This window comes from Ambystoma mexicanum, unplaced genomic scaffold (genome assembly GCF_040938575.1).
Source record: "Ambystoma mexicanum isolate Mex_15411 unplaced genomic scaffold, UKY_AmexF1_1 Mex_scaf1, whole genome shotgun sequence".
In the NCBI taxonomy this organism is placed as follows: domain Eukaryota; kingdom Metazoa; phylum Chordata; class Amphibia; order Caudata; family Ambystomatidae; genus Ambystoma; species Ambystoma mexicanum.
Genome location: NW_027182324.1, coordinates 3,220,769 through 3,234,375, shown reverse-complemented (window position 1 = coordinate 3,234,375; position 13,607 = coordinate 3,220,769). Strand labels below are relative to the sequence as shown.

Genomic DNA, 13,607 nt, shown 5'->3' with positions numbered 1-13,607 from the left:
GGCTGGGCTTCTGTTGCAATATAACTTTACAAAATGTTTTCCAATTGACTGAAACTCCATTGCACAAAACGAGCATGTCATTAATCGTTGATTTAGAGTGGACTGCATTGCCCAGTGTATGTATTGAGGAGCACATGTTCGCCTTTACTGGGGAGCAATTTTGCACTCATGAATGTGGCAAAACATTCAAATCCGTAAGTGGGTGAACATTAAAGTCCTAGATGCTGCAAATCTCTATATCTGGATACGGAATGACTGAAAAAAGTTATGTCTCCAGTGTCAAAATGTGTGTAATGCACTAGTAATTCATTTCCTTTATTGACCAGTGAGGTAGCCATGTATGGAGGTGCTGTAGAGTGAAAATCAAGTTTCAAATGGGCAGTGATCCCTGTGCCTGGATAGCTCAGTCGGTAGAGCATCAGACTTTTAATCTGAGGGTCCAGGATTCAAGTCCCTGTTCAGGCGTACCTTTGCTTCTTTTACAAAAAATTAAGCAGGAAATATGAATTGCTCATTCTAATATGTGCTGTTTCTGATGGCATCGCAACCTTGGGCAATATGACTCTAAGGTAGTGGAGTCCAGAGTTCTTGGATGCTTTGCCAACATTTCAAGCCTGACTGTGCTTCTAAATAGCATGAAATAGCAATCTTTGTACAAAGTTTTAATATTGGGGAGACAGATTGGTCGAAAAAAAAGCAGACAGGCGCTGCTGAGATTCAAACTCAGGATCTCCTGTTTACTAGACAGGCGCTTTAACCAACTAAGCCACAGCACCTTTTTTGCATCTGGTCTCCTTTCCTTCCTCATGTAATCAATCAGAAGTGAAATCCACTTTTTTAAGGCTGGGCTTGTGTTGCAATATAACTTTTCAAAATGTTTTCCAATTGACTGAAACTCCATTGCACAAAACGAGCATGTCATTAATCGTCGATTTAGAGTGGACTGCATTGCCCAGTGTGTGCATTGAGGAGCACATGTTCGTCTTTACTGGGGAGCAAGTTTGCACTCATGAATGTGGCAAAACATTCAAATCCGTAAGTGGGTGAACATTAAAGTCCTAGATGCTGCAAATCTCTATATCTGGATACGGAATGACTGAAAAAAGTTATGTCTCCAGTGTCAAAATGTGTGTAATGCACTAGTAATTCATTTCCTTTATTGACCAGTGAGGTAGCCATGTATGGAGGTGCTGTAGAGTGAAAATCAAGTTTCAAATGGGCAGTGATCCTTGTGCCTGGATAGCTCAGTCGGTAGAGCATCAGACTTTTAATCTGAGGGTCCAGGGTTCAAGTCCCTGTTCAGGCGTACCTTTGCTTCTTTTACAAAAAATTTAGCAGGAAATATGAATTGCTCATTCTAATATGTGCTATTTCTGATGGCATCGCAACCTTGGGCAATATGACTCTAAGGTAGTGGAGTCCAGAGTTCTTGGATGCTTTGCCAACATATCAAGCCTGACTGTGCTTCTAAATTGCATGAAATAGCAATCTTTGTACAAAGTTTTAATATTGGGGAGACAGATTGGTCGAAAAAAAGCAGACAGGCGCTGCTGAGATTCGAACTCAGGATCTCCTGTTTACTAGACAGGCGCTTTAACCAACTAAGCCACAGCACCTTTTTTGCATCTGGTCTCCTTTCCTTCCTCATGTAATCATTAAAAAGTGAAATCCACTTTTTTAAGGCTGGGCTTCTGTTGCAATATAACTTTTCAAAATGTTTTCCAATTGACTGAAACTCCATTGCACAAAACGAGCATGTCATTAATCGTCGATTTAGAGTGGACTGCATTGCCCAGTGTGTGCATTGAGGAGCACATGTTCGTCTTTACTGGGGAGCAAGTTTGCACTCATTAATGTGGCAAAACATTCAAATCCGTAAATGGGTGAACATTAAAGTCCTAGATGCTGCAAATCTCTATATCTGGATACGGAATGACTGAAAAAAGTTATGTCTCCAGTGTCAAAATGTGTGTAATGCACTAGTAATTCATTTCCTTTATTGACCAGTGAGGTAGCCATGTATGGAGGTGCTGTAGAGTGAAAATCAAGTTTCAAATGGGCAGTGATCCCTGTGCCTGGATAGCTCAGTCGGTAGAGCATCAGACTTTTAATCTGAGGGTCCAGGGTTCAAGTCCCTGTTCAGGTGTATCTTTGCTTCTTTTACAAAAAATTTAGCAGGAAATATGAATTGCTCATTCTAATATGTGCTATTTCTGATGGCATCGCAACCTTGGGCAATATGACTCTAAGGTAGTGGAGTCCAGAATTCTTGGATGCTTTGCCAACGTTTCAAGCCTGACTGTGCTTCTAAATAGCATGAAATAACAATCTTTGTACAAAGTTTTAATATTGGGGAGACAGATTGGTCGAAAAAAAAGCAGACAGGCGCTGCTGAGATTCGAACTCAGGATCTCCTGTTTACTAGACAGGCGCTTTAACCAACTAAGCCACAGCACCTCTTTTGCATCTGATCTCCTGTCCTTCCTCATGTAATCATTTAGAAGTGAAATCCACTTTTTTTAAGGCTGGGCTTCTGTTGCAATATAACTTTACAAAATGTTTTCCAATTGACTGAAACTCCATTGCACAAAACGAGCATGTCATTAATCGTCGATTTAGAGAGGACTGCATTGCCCAGTGTGTGCATTGAGGAGCACATGTTCGTCTTTACTGGGGAGCAAGTTTGCACTCATGAATGTGGCAAAACATTCAAATCCGTAAGTGGGTGAACATTAAAGTCCTAGATGCTGCAAATCTCTATATCTGGATACGGAATGACTGAAAAAAGTTATGTCTCCAGTGTCAAAATGTGTGTAATGCACTAGTAATTCATTTCCTTTATTGACCAGTGAGGTAGCCATGTATGGAGGTGCTGTAGAGTGAAAATCAAGTTTCAAATGGCAGTGATCCATCTGCCTGGATAGCTCAGTCGGTAGAGCATCAGACTTTTAATCTGAGGGTCCAGGGTTCAAGTCCCTGTTCAGGCGTACCTTTGCTTCTTTTACAAAAAATTAAGCAGGAAATATGAATTGCTCATTCTAATATGTGCTATTTCTGATGGCATCGCAACCTTGGGCAATATGACTCTAAGGTAGTGGAGTCCAGAGTTCTTGGATGCTTTGCCAACATTTCAAGCCTGACTGTGCTTCTAAATAGCATGAAATAGCAATCTTTGTACAAAGTTTTAATATTGGGGAGACAGATTGGTCGAAAAAAAAGCAGACAGGCGCTGCTGAGATTCAAACTCAGGATCTCCTGTTTACTAGACAGGCGCTTTAACCAACTAAGCCACAGCACCTTTTTTGCATCTGGTCTCCTTTCCTTCCTCATGTAATCAATCAGAAGTGAAATCCACTTTTTTAAGGCTGGGCTTGTGTTGCAATATAACTTTTCAAAATGTTTTCCAATTGACTGAAACTCCATTGCACAAAACGAGCATGTCATTAATCGTCGATTTAGAGTGGACTGCATTGCCCAGTGTGTGCATTGAGGAGCACATGTTCGTCTTTACTGGGGAGCAAGTTTGCACTCATGAATGTGGCAAAACATTCAAATCCGTAAGTGGGTGAACATTAAAGTCCTAGATGCTGCAAATCTCTATATCTGGATACGGAATGACTGAAAAAAGTTATGTCTCCAGTGTCAAAATGTGTGTAATGCACTAGTAATTCATTTCCTTTATTGACCAGTGAGGTAGCCATGTATGGAGGTGCTGTAGAGTGAAAATCAAGTTTCAAATGGGCAGTGATCCTTGTGCCTGGATAGCTCAGTCGGTAGAGCATCAGACTTTTAATCTGAGGGTCCAGGGTTCAAGTCCCTGTTCAGGCGTACCTTTGCTTCTTTTACAAAAAATTTAGCAGGAAATATGAATTGCTCATTCTAATATGTGCTATTTCTGATGGCATCGCAACCTTGGGCAATATGACTCTAAGGTAGTGGAGTCCAGAGTTCTTGGATGCTTTGCCAACATATCAAGCCTGACTGTGCTTCTAAATTGCATGAAATAGCAATCTTTGTACAAAGTTTTAATATTGGGGAGACAGATTGGTCGAAAAAAAGCAGACAGGCGCTGCTGAGATTCGAACTCAGGATCTCCTGTTTACTAGACAGGCGCTTTAACCAACTAAGCCACAGCACCTTTTTTGCATCTGGTCTCCTTTCCTTCCTCATGTAATCATTAAAAAGTGAAATCCACTTTTTTAAGGCTGGGCTTCTGTTGCAATATAACTTTTCAAAATGTTTTCCAATTGACTGAAACTCCATTGCACAAAACGAGCATGTCATTAATCGTCGATTTAGAGTGGACTGCATTGCCCAGTGTGTGCATTGAGGAGCACATGTTCGTCTTTACTGGGGAGCAAGTTTGCACTCATTAATGTGGCAAAACATTCAAATCCGTAAATGGGTGAACATTAAAGTCCTAGATGCTGCAAATCTCTATATCTGGATACGGAATGACTGAAAAAAGTTATGTCTCCAGTGTCAAAATGTGTGTAATGCACTAGTAATTCATTTCCTTTATTGACCAGTGAGGTAGCCATGTATGGAGGTGCTGTAGAGTGAAAATCAAGTTTCAAATGGGCAGTGATCCCTGTGCCTGGATAGCTCAGTCGGTAGAGCATCAGACTTTTAATCTGAGGGTCCAGGGTTCAAGTCCCTGTTCAGGTGTATCTTTGCTTCTTTTACAAAAAATTTAGCAGGAAATATGAATTGCTCATTCTAATATGTGCTATTTCTGATGGCATCGCAACCTTGGGCAATATGACTCTAAGGTAGTGGAGTCCAGAATTCTTGGATGCTTTGCCAACGTTTCAAGCCTGACTGTGCTTCTAAATAGCATGAAATAACAATCTTTGTACAAAGTTTTAATATTGGGGAGACAGATTGGTCGAAAAAAAAGCAGACAGGCGCTGCTGAGATTCGAACTCAGGATCTCCTGTTTACTAGACAGGCGCTTTAACCAACTAAGCCACAGCACCTCTTTTGCATCTGATCTCCTGTCCTTCCTCATGTAATCATTTAGAAGTGAAATCCACTTTTTTTAAGGCTGGGCTTCTGTTGCAATATAACTTTACAAAATGTTTTCCAATTGACTGAAACTCCATTGCACAAAACGAGCATGTCATTAATCGTCGATTTAGAGAGGACTGCATTGCCCAGTGTGTGCATTGAGGAGCACATGTTCGTCTTTACTGGGGAGCAAGTTTGCACTCATGAATGTGGCAAAACATTCAAATCCGTAAGTGGGTGAACATTAAAGTCCTAGATGCTGCAAATCTCTATATCTGGATACGGAATGACTGAAAAAAGTTATGTCTCCAGTGTCAAAATGTGTGTAATGCACTAGTAATTCATTTCCTTTATTGACCAGTGAGGTAGCCATGTATGGAGGTGCTGTAGAGTGAAAATCAAGTTTCAAATGGCAGTGATCCATCTGCCTGGATAGCTCAGTCGGTAGAGCATCAGACTTTTAATCTGAGGGTCCAGGGTTCAAGTCCCTGTTCAGGCGTACCTTTGCTTCTTTTACAAAAAATTAAGCAGGAAATATGAATTGCTCATTCTAATATGTGCTATTTCTGATGGCATCGCAACCTTGGGCAATATGACTCTAAGGTAGTGGAGTCCAGAGTTCTTGGATGCTTTGCCAACATTTCAAGCCTGACTGTGCTTCTAAATAGCATGAAATAGCAATCTTTGTACAAAGTTTTAATATTGGGGAGACAGATTGGTCGAAAAAAAAGCAGACAGGCGCTGCTGAGATTCGAACTCAGGATCTCCTATTTACTAGACAGGCGCTTTAACCAACTAAGCCACAGCACCTTTTTTGCATCTGGTCTCCTTTCCTTCCTCATGTAATCATTTAGAAGTGAAATCCACTTTTTTAAGGCTGGGCTTCTGTTGCAATATAACTTTTCAAAATGTTTTCCAATTGACTGAAACGCCATTGCACAAAACGAGCATGTCATTAATCGTCGATTTAGAGTGGACTGCATTGCCCAGTGTGTGCATTGAGGAGCACATGTTCGTCTTTACTGGGGAGCAAGTTTGCACTCATGAATGTGGCAAAATATTCAAATCCGTAAGTGGGTGAACATTAAAGTCCTAGATGCTGCAAATCTCTATATCTGGATACGGAATGACTGAAAAAAGTTATGTCTCCAGTGTCAAAATGTGTGTAATGCACTAGTAATTCATTTCCTTTATTGACCAGTGAGGTAGCCATGTATGGAGGTGCTGTAGAGTGAAAATCAAGTTTCAAATGGGCAGTGATCCTTGTGCCTGGATAGCTCAGTCGGTAGAGCATCAGACTTTTAATCTGAGGGTCCAGGGTTCAAGTCCCTGTTCAGGCGTACCTTTGCTTCTTTTACAAAAAATTAAGCAGGAAATATGAATTGCTCATTCTAATATGTGCTATTTCTGATGGCATCGCAACCTTGGGCAATATGACTCTAAGGTAGTGGAGTCCAGAGTTCTTGGATGCTTTGCCAACATATCAAGCCTGACTGTGCTTCTAAATAGCATGAAATAGCAATCTTTGTACAAAGTTTTAATATTGGGGAGACAGATTGGTCGAAAAAAAGCAGACAGGCGCTGCTGAGATTCGAACTCAGGATCTCCTGTTTACTAGGCAGGCGCTTTAACCAACTAAGCCACAGCACCTTTTTTGCATCTGGTCTCCTTTCCTTCCTCATGTAATCATTTAGAAGTGAAATCCACTTTTTTAAGGCTGGGCTTCTGTTGCAATATAACTTTTCAAAATGTTTTCCAATTGACTGAAACTCCATTGCACAAAACGAGCATGTCATTAATCGTCGATTTAGAGTGGACTGCATTGCCCAGTGTGTGCATTGAGGAGCACATGTTCGTCTTTACTGGGGAGCAAGTTTGCACTCATGAATGTGGCAAAACATTCAAATCCGTAAGTGGGTGAACATTAAAGTCCTAGATGCTGCAAATCTCTATATCTGGATACGGAATGACTGAAAAAAGTTATGTCTCCAGTGTCAAAATGTGTGTAATGCACTAGTAATTCATTTCCTTTATTGACCAGTGAGGTAGCCATGTATGGAGGTGCTGTAGAGTGAAAATCAAGTTTCAAATGGGCAGTGATCCTTGTGCCTGGATAGCTCAGTCGGTAGAGCATCAGACTTTTAATCTGAGGGTCCAGGGTTCAAGTCCCTGTTCAGGCGTACCTTTGCTTCTTTTACAAAAAATTAAGCAGGAAATATGAATTGCTCATTCTAATATGTGCTATTTCTGATGGCATCGCAACCTTGGGCAATATGATTCTAAGGTAGTGGAGTCCAGAGTTCTTGGATGCTTTGCCAACATTTCAAGCCTGACTGTGCTTCTAAATAGCATGAAATAGCAATCTTTGTACAAAGTTTTAATATTGGGGAGACAGATTGGTCGAAAAAAAAGCAGACAGGCGCTGCTGAGATTCGAACTCAGGATCTCCTGTTTACTAGACAGGCGCTTTAACCAACTAAGCCACAGCACCTTTTTTGCATCTGGTCTCCTTTCCTTCCTCATGTAATCATTTAGAAGTGAAATCCACTTTTTTAAGGCTGGGCTTCTGTTGCAATATAACTTTTCAAAATGTTTTCCAATTGACTGAAACTCCATTGCACAAAACGAGCATGTCATTAATCGTCGATTTAGAGTGGACTGCATTGCCCAGTGTGTGCATTGAGGAGCACATGTTCGTCTTTACTGGGGAGCAAGTTTGCACTCATGAATGTGGCAAAACATTCAAATCCGTAAGTGGGTGAACATTAAAGTCCTAGATGCTGCAAATCTCTATATCTGGATACGGAATGACTGAAAAAAGTTATGTCTCCAGTGTCAAAATGTGTGTAATGCACTAGTAATTCATTTCCTTTATTGACCAGTGAGGTAGCCATGTATGGAGGTGCTGTAGAGTGAAAATCAAGTTTCAAATGGGTAGTGATCCTTGTGCCTGGATAGCTCAGTCGGTAGAGCATCAGACTTTTAATCTGAGGGTCCAGGGTTCAAGTCCCTGTTCAGGCGTATCTTTGCTTCTTTTACAAAAAATTTAGCAGGAAATATGAATTGCTCATTCTAATATGTGCTATTTCTGATGGCATCGCAACCTTGGGCAATATGACTCTAAGGTAGTGGAGTCCAGAATTCTTGGATGCTTTGCCAACATTTCAAGCCTGACTGTGCTTCTAAATAGCATGAAATAGCAATCTTTGTACAAAGTTTTAATATTGGGGAGACAGATTGGTCGAAAAAAAAGCAGACAGGCGCTGCTGAGATTCGAACTCAGGATCTCCTGTTTACTAGACAGGCGCTTTAACCAACTAAGCCACAGCACCTTTTTTGCATCTGGTCTCCTTTCCTTCCTCATGTAATCATTTAGAAGTGAAATCCACTTTTTTAAGGCTGGGCTTCTGTTGCAATATAACTTTTCAAAATGTTTTCCAATTGACTGAAACTCCATTGCACAAAACGAGCATGTCATTAATCGTCGATTTAGAGTGGACTGCATTGCCCAGTGTGTGCATTGAGGAGCACATGTTCGTCTTTACTGGGGAGCAAGTTTGCACTCATGAATGTGGCAAAACATTCAAATCCGTAAGTGGGTGAACATTAAAGTCCTAGATGCTGCAAATCTCTATATCTGGATACGGAATGACTGAAAAAAGTTATGTCTCCAGTGTCAAAATGTGTGTAATGCACTAGTAATTCATTTCCTCTATTGACCAGTGAGGTAGCCATGTATGGAGGTGCTGTAGAGTGAAAATCAAGTTTCAAATGGGCAGTGATCCTTGTGCCTGGATAGCTCAGTAGGTAGAGCATCAGACTTTTAATCTGAGGGTCCAGGGTTCAAGTCCCTGTTCAGGCGTACCTTTGCTTCTTTTACAAAAAATTAAGCAGGAAATATGAATTGCTCATTCTAATATGTGCTATTTCTGATGGCATCGCAACCTTGGGCAATATGACTCTAAGGTAGTGGAGTCCAGAGTTCTTGGATGCTTTGCCAACATTTCAAGCCTGACTGTGCTTCTAAATAGCATGAAATAGCAATCTTTGTACAAAGTTTTAATATTGGGGAGACAGATTGGTCGAAAAAAAAGCAGACAGGCGCTGCTGAGATTCGAACTCAGGATCTCCTGTTTACTAGACAGGCGCTTTAACCAACTGAGCCACAGCACCTTTTTTGCATCTGGTCTCCTTTCCTTCCTCATGTAATCAATCAGAAGTGAAATCCACTTTTTTAAGGCTGGGCTTCTGTTGCAATATAACTTTTCAAAATGTTTTCCAATTGACTGAAACTCCATTGCACAAAACGAGCATGTCATTAATCGTTGATTTAGAGTGGACTGCATTGCCCAGTGTGTGCATTGAGGAGCACATGTTCGTCTTTACTGGGGAGCAAGTTTGCACTCATGAATGTGGCAAAACATTCAAATCCGTAAGTGGGTGAACATTAAAGTCCTAGATGCTGCAAATCTCTATATCTGGATACGGAATGACTGAAAAAAGTTATGTCTCCAGTGTCAAAATGTGTGTAATGCACTAGTAATTCATTTCCTTTATTGACCAGTGAGGTAGCCATGTGTGGAGGTGCTGTAGAGTGAAAATCAAGTTTCAAATGGGCAGTGATCCCTGTGCCTGGATAGCTCAGTCGGTAGAGCATCAGACTTTTAATCTGAGGGTCCAGGGTTCAAGTCCCTGTTCAGGCATACCTTTGCTTCTTTTACAAAAAATTAAGCAGGAAATATGAATTGCTCATTCTAATATGTGCTATTTCTGATGGCATCGCAACCTTGGGCAATATGACTCTAAGGTAGTGGAGTCCAGAGTTCTTGGATGCTTTGCCAACATTTCAAGCATGACTGTGCTTCTAAATAGCATGAAACAGCAATCTTTGTACAAAGTTTTAATATTGGGGAGACAGATTGGTCGAAAAAAAAGCAGACAGGCGCTGCTGAGATTCGAACTCAGGATCTCCTGTTTACTAGACAGGCGCTTTAACCAACTAAGCCACAGCACCTTTTTTGCATCTGGTCTCCTTTCCTTCCTCATGTAATCATTTAGAAGTGAAATCCACTTTTTTAAGGCTGGGCTTCTGTTGCAATATAACTTTTCAAAATGTTTTCCAATTGACTGAAACTCCATTGCACAAAACGAGCATGTCATTAATCGTCGATTTAGAGTGGACTGCATTGCCCAGTGTGTGCATTGAGGAGCACATGTTCGTCTCTACTGGGGAGCTAGTTTGCACTCATGAATGTGGCAAAACATTCAAATCCGTAAGTGGGTGAACATTAAAGTCCTAGATGCTGCAAATCTCTATATCTGGATACGGAATGACTGAAAAAAGTTATGTCTCCAGTGTCAAAATGTGTGTAATGCACTAGTAATTCATTTCCTTTATTGACCAGTGAGGTAGCCATGTATGGAGGTGCTGTAGAGTGAAAATCAAGTTTCAAATGGGCAGTGATCCTTGTGCCTGGATAGCTCAGTCGGTAGAGCATCAGACTTTTAATCTGAGGGTCCAGGGTTCAAGTCCCTGTTCAGGCGTACCTTTGCTTCTTTTACAAAAAATTAAGCAGGAAATATGAATTGCTCATTCTAATATGTGCTATTTCTGATGGCATCGCAACCTTGGGCAATATGATTCTAAGGTAGTGGAGTCCAGAGTTCTTGGATGCTTTGCCAACATTTCAAGCCTGACTGTGCTTCTAAATAGCATGAAACAGCAATCTTTGTACAAAGTTTTAATATTGGGGAGACAGATTGGTCGAAAAAAAAGCAGACAGGCGCTGCTGAGATTCGAACTCAGGATCTCCTGTTTACTAGACAGGCGCTTTAACCAACTAAGCCACAGCACCTTTTTTGCATCTGGTCTCCTTTCCTTCCTCATGTAATCATTTAGAAGTGAAATCCACTTTTTTAAGGCTGGGCTTCTGTTGCAATATAACTTTTCAAAATGTTTTCCAATTGACTGAAACTCCATTGCACAAAACGAGCATGTCATTAATCGTCGATTTAGAGTGGACTGCATTGCCCAGTGTGTGCATTGAGGAGCACATGTTCGTCTCTACTGGGGAGCTAGTTTGCACTCATGAATGTGGCAAAACATTCAAATCCGTAAGTGGGTGAACATTAAAGTCCTAGATGCTGCAAATCTCTATATCTGGATACGGAATGACTGAAAAAAGTTATGTCTCCAGTGTCAAAATGTGTGTAATGCACTAGTAATTCATTTCCTTTATTGACCAGTGAGGTAGCCATGTATGGAGGTGCTGTAGAGTGAAAATCAAGTTTCAAATGGGCAGTGATCCCTGTGCCTGGATAGCTCAGTCGGTAGAGCATCAGACTTTTAATCTGAGGGTCCAGGGTTCAAGTTCCTGTTCAGGCGTACCTTTGCTTCTTTTACAAAAAATTAAGCAGGAAATATGAATTGCTCATTCTAATATGTGCTATTTCTGATGGCATCGCAACCTTGGGCAATATAACTCTAAGGTAGTGGAGTCCAGAGTTCTTGGATGCTTTGCCAACATTTCAAGCCTGACTGTGCTTCTAAATAGCATGAAATAGCAATCTTTGTACAAAGTTTTAATATTGGGGAGACAGATTGGTCGAAAAAAAAGCAGACAGGCGCTGCTGAGATTCGAACTCAGGATCTCCTGTTTACTAGACAGGCGCTTTAACCAACTAAGCCACAGCACCTTTTTTGCATCTGGTCTCCTTTCCTTCCTCATGTAATCATTTAGAAGTGAAATCCACTTTTTTAAGGCTGGGCTTCTGTTGCAATATAACTTTTCAAAATGTTTTCCAATTGACTGAAACTCCATTGCACAAAACGAGCATGTCATTAATCGTCGATTTAGAGTGGACTGCATTGCCCATTGTGTGCATTGAGGAGCACATGTTCGTCTTTACTGGGGAGCAAGTTTGCACTCATGAATGTGGCAAAACATTCAAATCCCTAAGTGGGTGAACATTAAAGTCCTAGATGCTGCAAATCTCTATATCTGGATACGGAATGACTGAAAAAAGTTATGTCTCCAGTGTCAAAATGTGTGTAATGCACTAGTAATTCATTTCCTTTAATGACCAGTGAGGTAGCCATGTACGGAGGTGCTGTAGAGTGAAAATCAAGTTTCAAATGGGCCGTGATCCCTGTGCCTGGATAGCTCAGTCGGTAGAGCATCAGACTTTTAATCTGAGGGTCCAGGGTTCAAGTCCCTGTTCAGGCGTACCTTTGCTTCTTTTACAAAAAATTAAGCAGGAAATATGAATTGCTCATTCTAATATGTGCTATTTCTGATGGCATCGCAACCTTGGGCAATATGACTCTAAGGTAGTGGAGTCCAGAGTTCTTGGATGCTTTGCCAACATTTCAAGCCTGACTGTGCTTCTAAATAGCATGAAATAACAATCTTTGTACAAAGTTTTAATATTGGGGAGACAGATTGGTCGAAAAAAAAGCAGACAGGCGCTGCTGAGATTCGAACTCAGGATCTCCTGTTTACTAGACAGGCGCTTTAACCAACTAAGCCACAGCACCTCTTTTGCATCTGATCTCCTGTCCTTCCTCATGTAATCATTTAGAAGTGAAATCCACTTTTTTTAAGGCTGGGCTTCTGTTGCAATATAACTTTACAAAATGTTTTCCAATTGACTGAAACTCCATTGCACAAAACGAGCATGTCATTAATCGTCGATTTAGAGAGGACTGCATTGCCCAGTGTGTGCATTGAGGAGCACATGTTCGTCTTTACTGGGGAGCAAGTTTGCACTCATGAATGTGGCAAAACATTCAAATCCGTAAGTGGGTGAACATTAAAGTCCTAGATGCTGCAAATCTCTATATCTGGATACGGAATGACTGAAAAAAGTTATGTCTCCAGTGTCAAAATGTGTGTAATGCACTAGTAATTCATTTCCTTTATTGACCAGTGAGGTAGCCATGTATGGAGGTGCTGTAGAGTGAAAATCAAGTTTCAAATGGCAGTGATCCATCTGCCTGGATAGCTCAGTCGGTAGAGCATCAGACTTTTAATCTGAGGGTCCAGGGTTCACGCAACCTTGGGCAATATGACTCTAAGGTAGTGGAGTCCAGAGTTCTTGGATGCTTTGCCAACATTTCAAGCCTGACTGTGCTTCTAAATAGCATGAAATAGCAATCTTTGTACAAAGTTTTAATATTGGGGAGACAGATTGGTCGAAAAAAAAGCAGACAGGCGCTGCTGAGATTCAAACTCAGGATCTCCTGTTTACTAGACAGGCGCTTTAACCAACTAAGCCACAGCACCTTTTTTGCATCTGGTCTCCTTTCCTTCCTCATGTAATCAATCAGAAGTGAAATCCACTTTTTTAAGGCTGGGCTTCTGTTGCAATATAACTTTTCAAAATGTTTTCCAATTGACTGAAACTCCATTGCACAAAACGAGCATGTCATTAATCGTCGATTTAGAGTGGACTGCATTGCCCAGTGTGTGCATTGAGGAGCACATGTTCGTCTTTACTGGGGGGCAAGTTTGCACTCATGAATGTGGCAAAACATTCAAATCCGTAAGTGGGTGAACATTAAAGTCCTAGATGCTGCAAATCTCTATATCTGGATA

The 13,607-nt window shown here is 41.0% G+C and overlaps 11 non-coding genes across 11 annotated transcripts; 1 reads left to right on the top strand and 10 right to left on the bottom strand.

Moving 5' to 3' along the window:
• Nucleotides 1–1,542: 1,542 nt before the first annotated feature.
• Nucleotides 1,543–1,616, bottom strand: TRNAT-AGU (transfer RNA threonine (anticodon AGU)). The gene has a single exon. It is a non-coding gene; the product is annotated as a tRNA-Thr (tRNA).
• A 767-nt stretch (nt 1,617–2,383) lies between these two features.
• Nucleotides 2,384–2,457, bottom strand: TRNAT-AGU (transfer RNA threonine (anticodon AGU)). The gene has a single exon. It is a non-coding gene; the product is annotated as a tRNA-Thr (tRNA).
• A 1,607-nt stretch (nt 2,458–4,064) lies between these two features.
• TRNAT-AGU (transfer RNA threonine (anticodon AGU)) lies at nt 4,065–4,138 on the bottom strand. Its single transcript has one exon. It is a non-coding gene; the product is annotated as a tRNA-Thr (tRNA).
• Nucleotides 4,139–4,905: 767 nt separating this feature from the next.
• TRNAT-AGU (transfer RNA threonine (anticodon AGU)) lies at nt 4,906–4,979 on the bottom strand. Its single transcript has one exon. It is a non-coding gene; the product is annotated as a tRNA-Thr (tRNA).
• A 2,448-nt stretch (nt 4,980–7,427) lies between these two features.
• On the bottom strand, nt 7,428–7,501 carry TRNAT-AGU (transfer RNA threonine (anticodon AGU)). Its single transcript has one exon. It is a non-coding gene; the product is annotated as a tRNA-Thr (tRNA).
• A 767-nt stretch (nt 7,502–8,268) lies between these two features.
• On the bottom strand, nt 8,269–8,342 carry TRNAT-AGU (transfer RNA threonine (anticodon AGU)). Its single transcript has one exon. It is a non-coding gene; the product is annotated as a tRNA-Thr (tRNA).
• Nucleotides 8,343–9,640: 1,298 nt separating this feature from the next.
• Nucleotides 9,641–9,713, top strand: TRNAK-UUU (transfer RNA lysine (anticodon UUU)). The gene has a single exon. It is a non-coding gene; the product is annotated as a tRNA-Lys (tRNA).
• Nucleotides 9,714–9,950: 237 nt separating this feature from the next.
• TRNAT-AGU (transfer RNA threonine (anticodon AGU)) lies at nt 9,951–10,024 on the bottom strand. The gene has a single exon. It is a non-coding gene; the product is annotated as a tRNA-Thr (tRNA).
• Nucleotides 10,025–10,791: 767 nt separating this feature from the next.
• Nucleotides 10,792–10,865, bottom strand: TRNAT-AGU (transfer RNA threonine (anticodon AGU)). Its single transcript has one exon. It is a non-coding gene; the product is annotated as a tRNA-Thr (tRNA).
• Nucleotides 10,866–11,632: 767 nt separating this feature from the next.
• TRNAT-AGU (transfer RNA threonine (anticodon AGU)) lies at nt 11,633–11,706 on the bottom strand. The gene has a single exon. It is a non-coding gene; the product is annotated as a tRNA-Thr (tRNA).
• A 767-nt stretch (nt 11,707–12,473) lies between these two features.
• On the bottom strand, nt 12,474–12,547 carry TRNAT-AGU (transfer RNA threonine (anticodon AGU)). Its single transcript has one exon. It is a non-coding gene; the product is annotated as a tRNA-Thr (tRNA).
• Nucleotides 12,548–13,607: the final 1,060 nt, after the last annotated feature.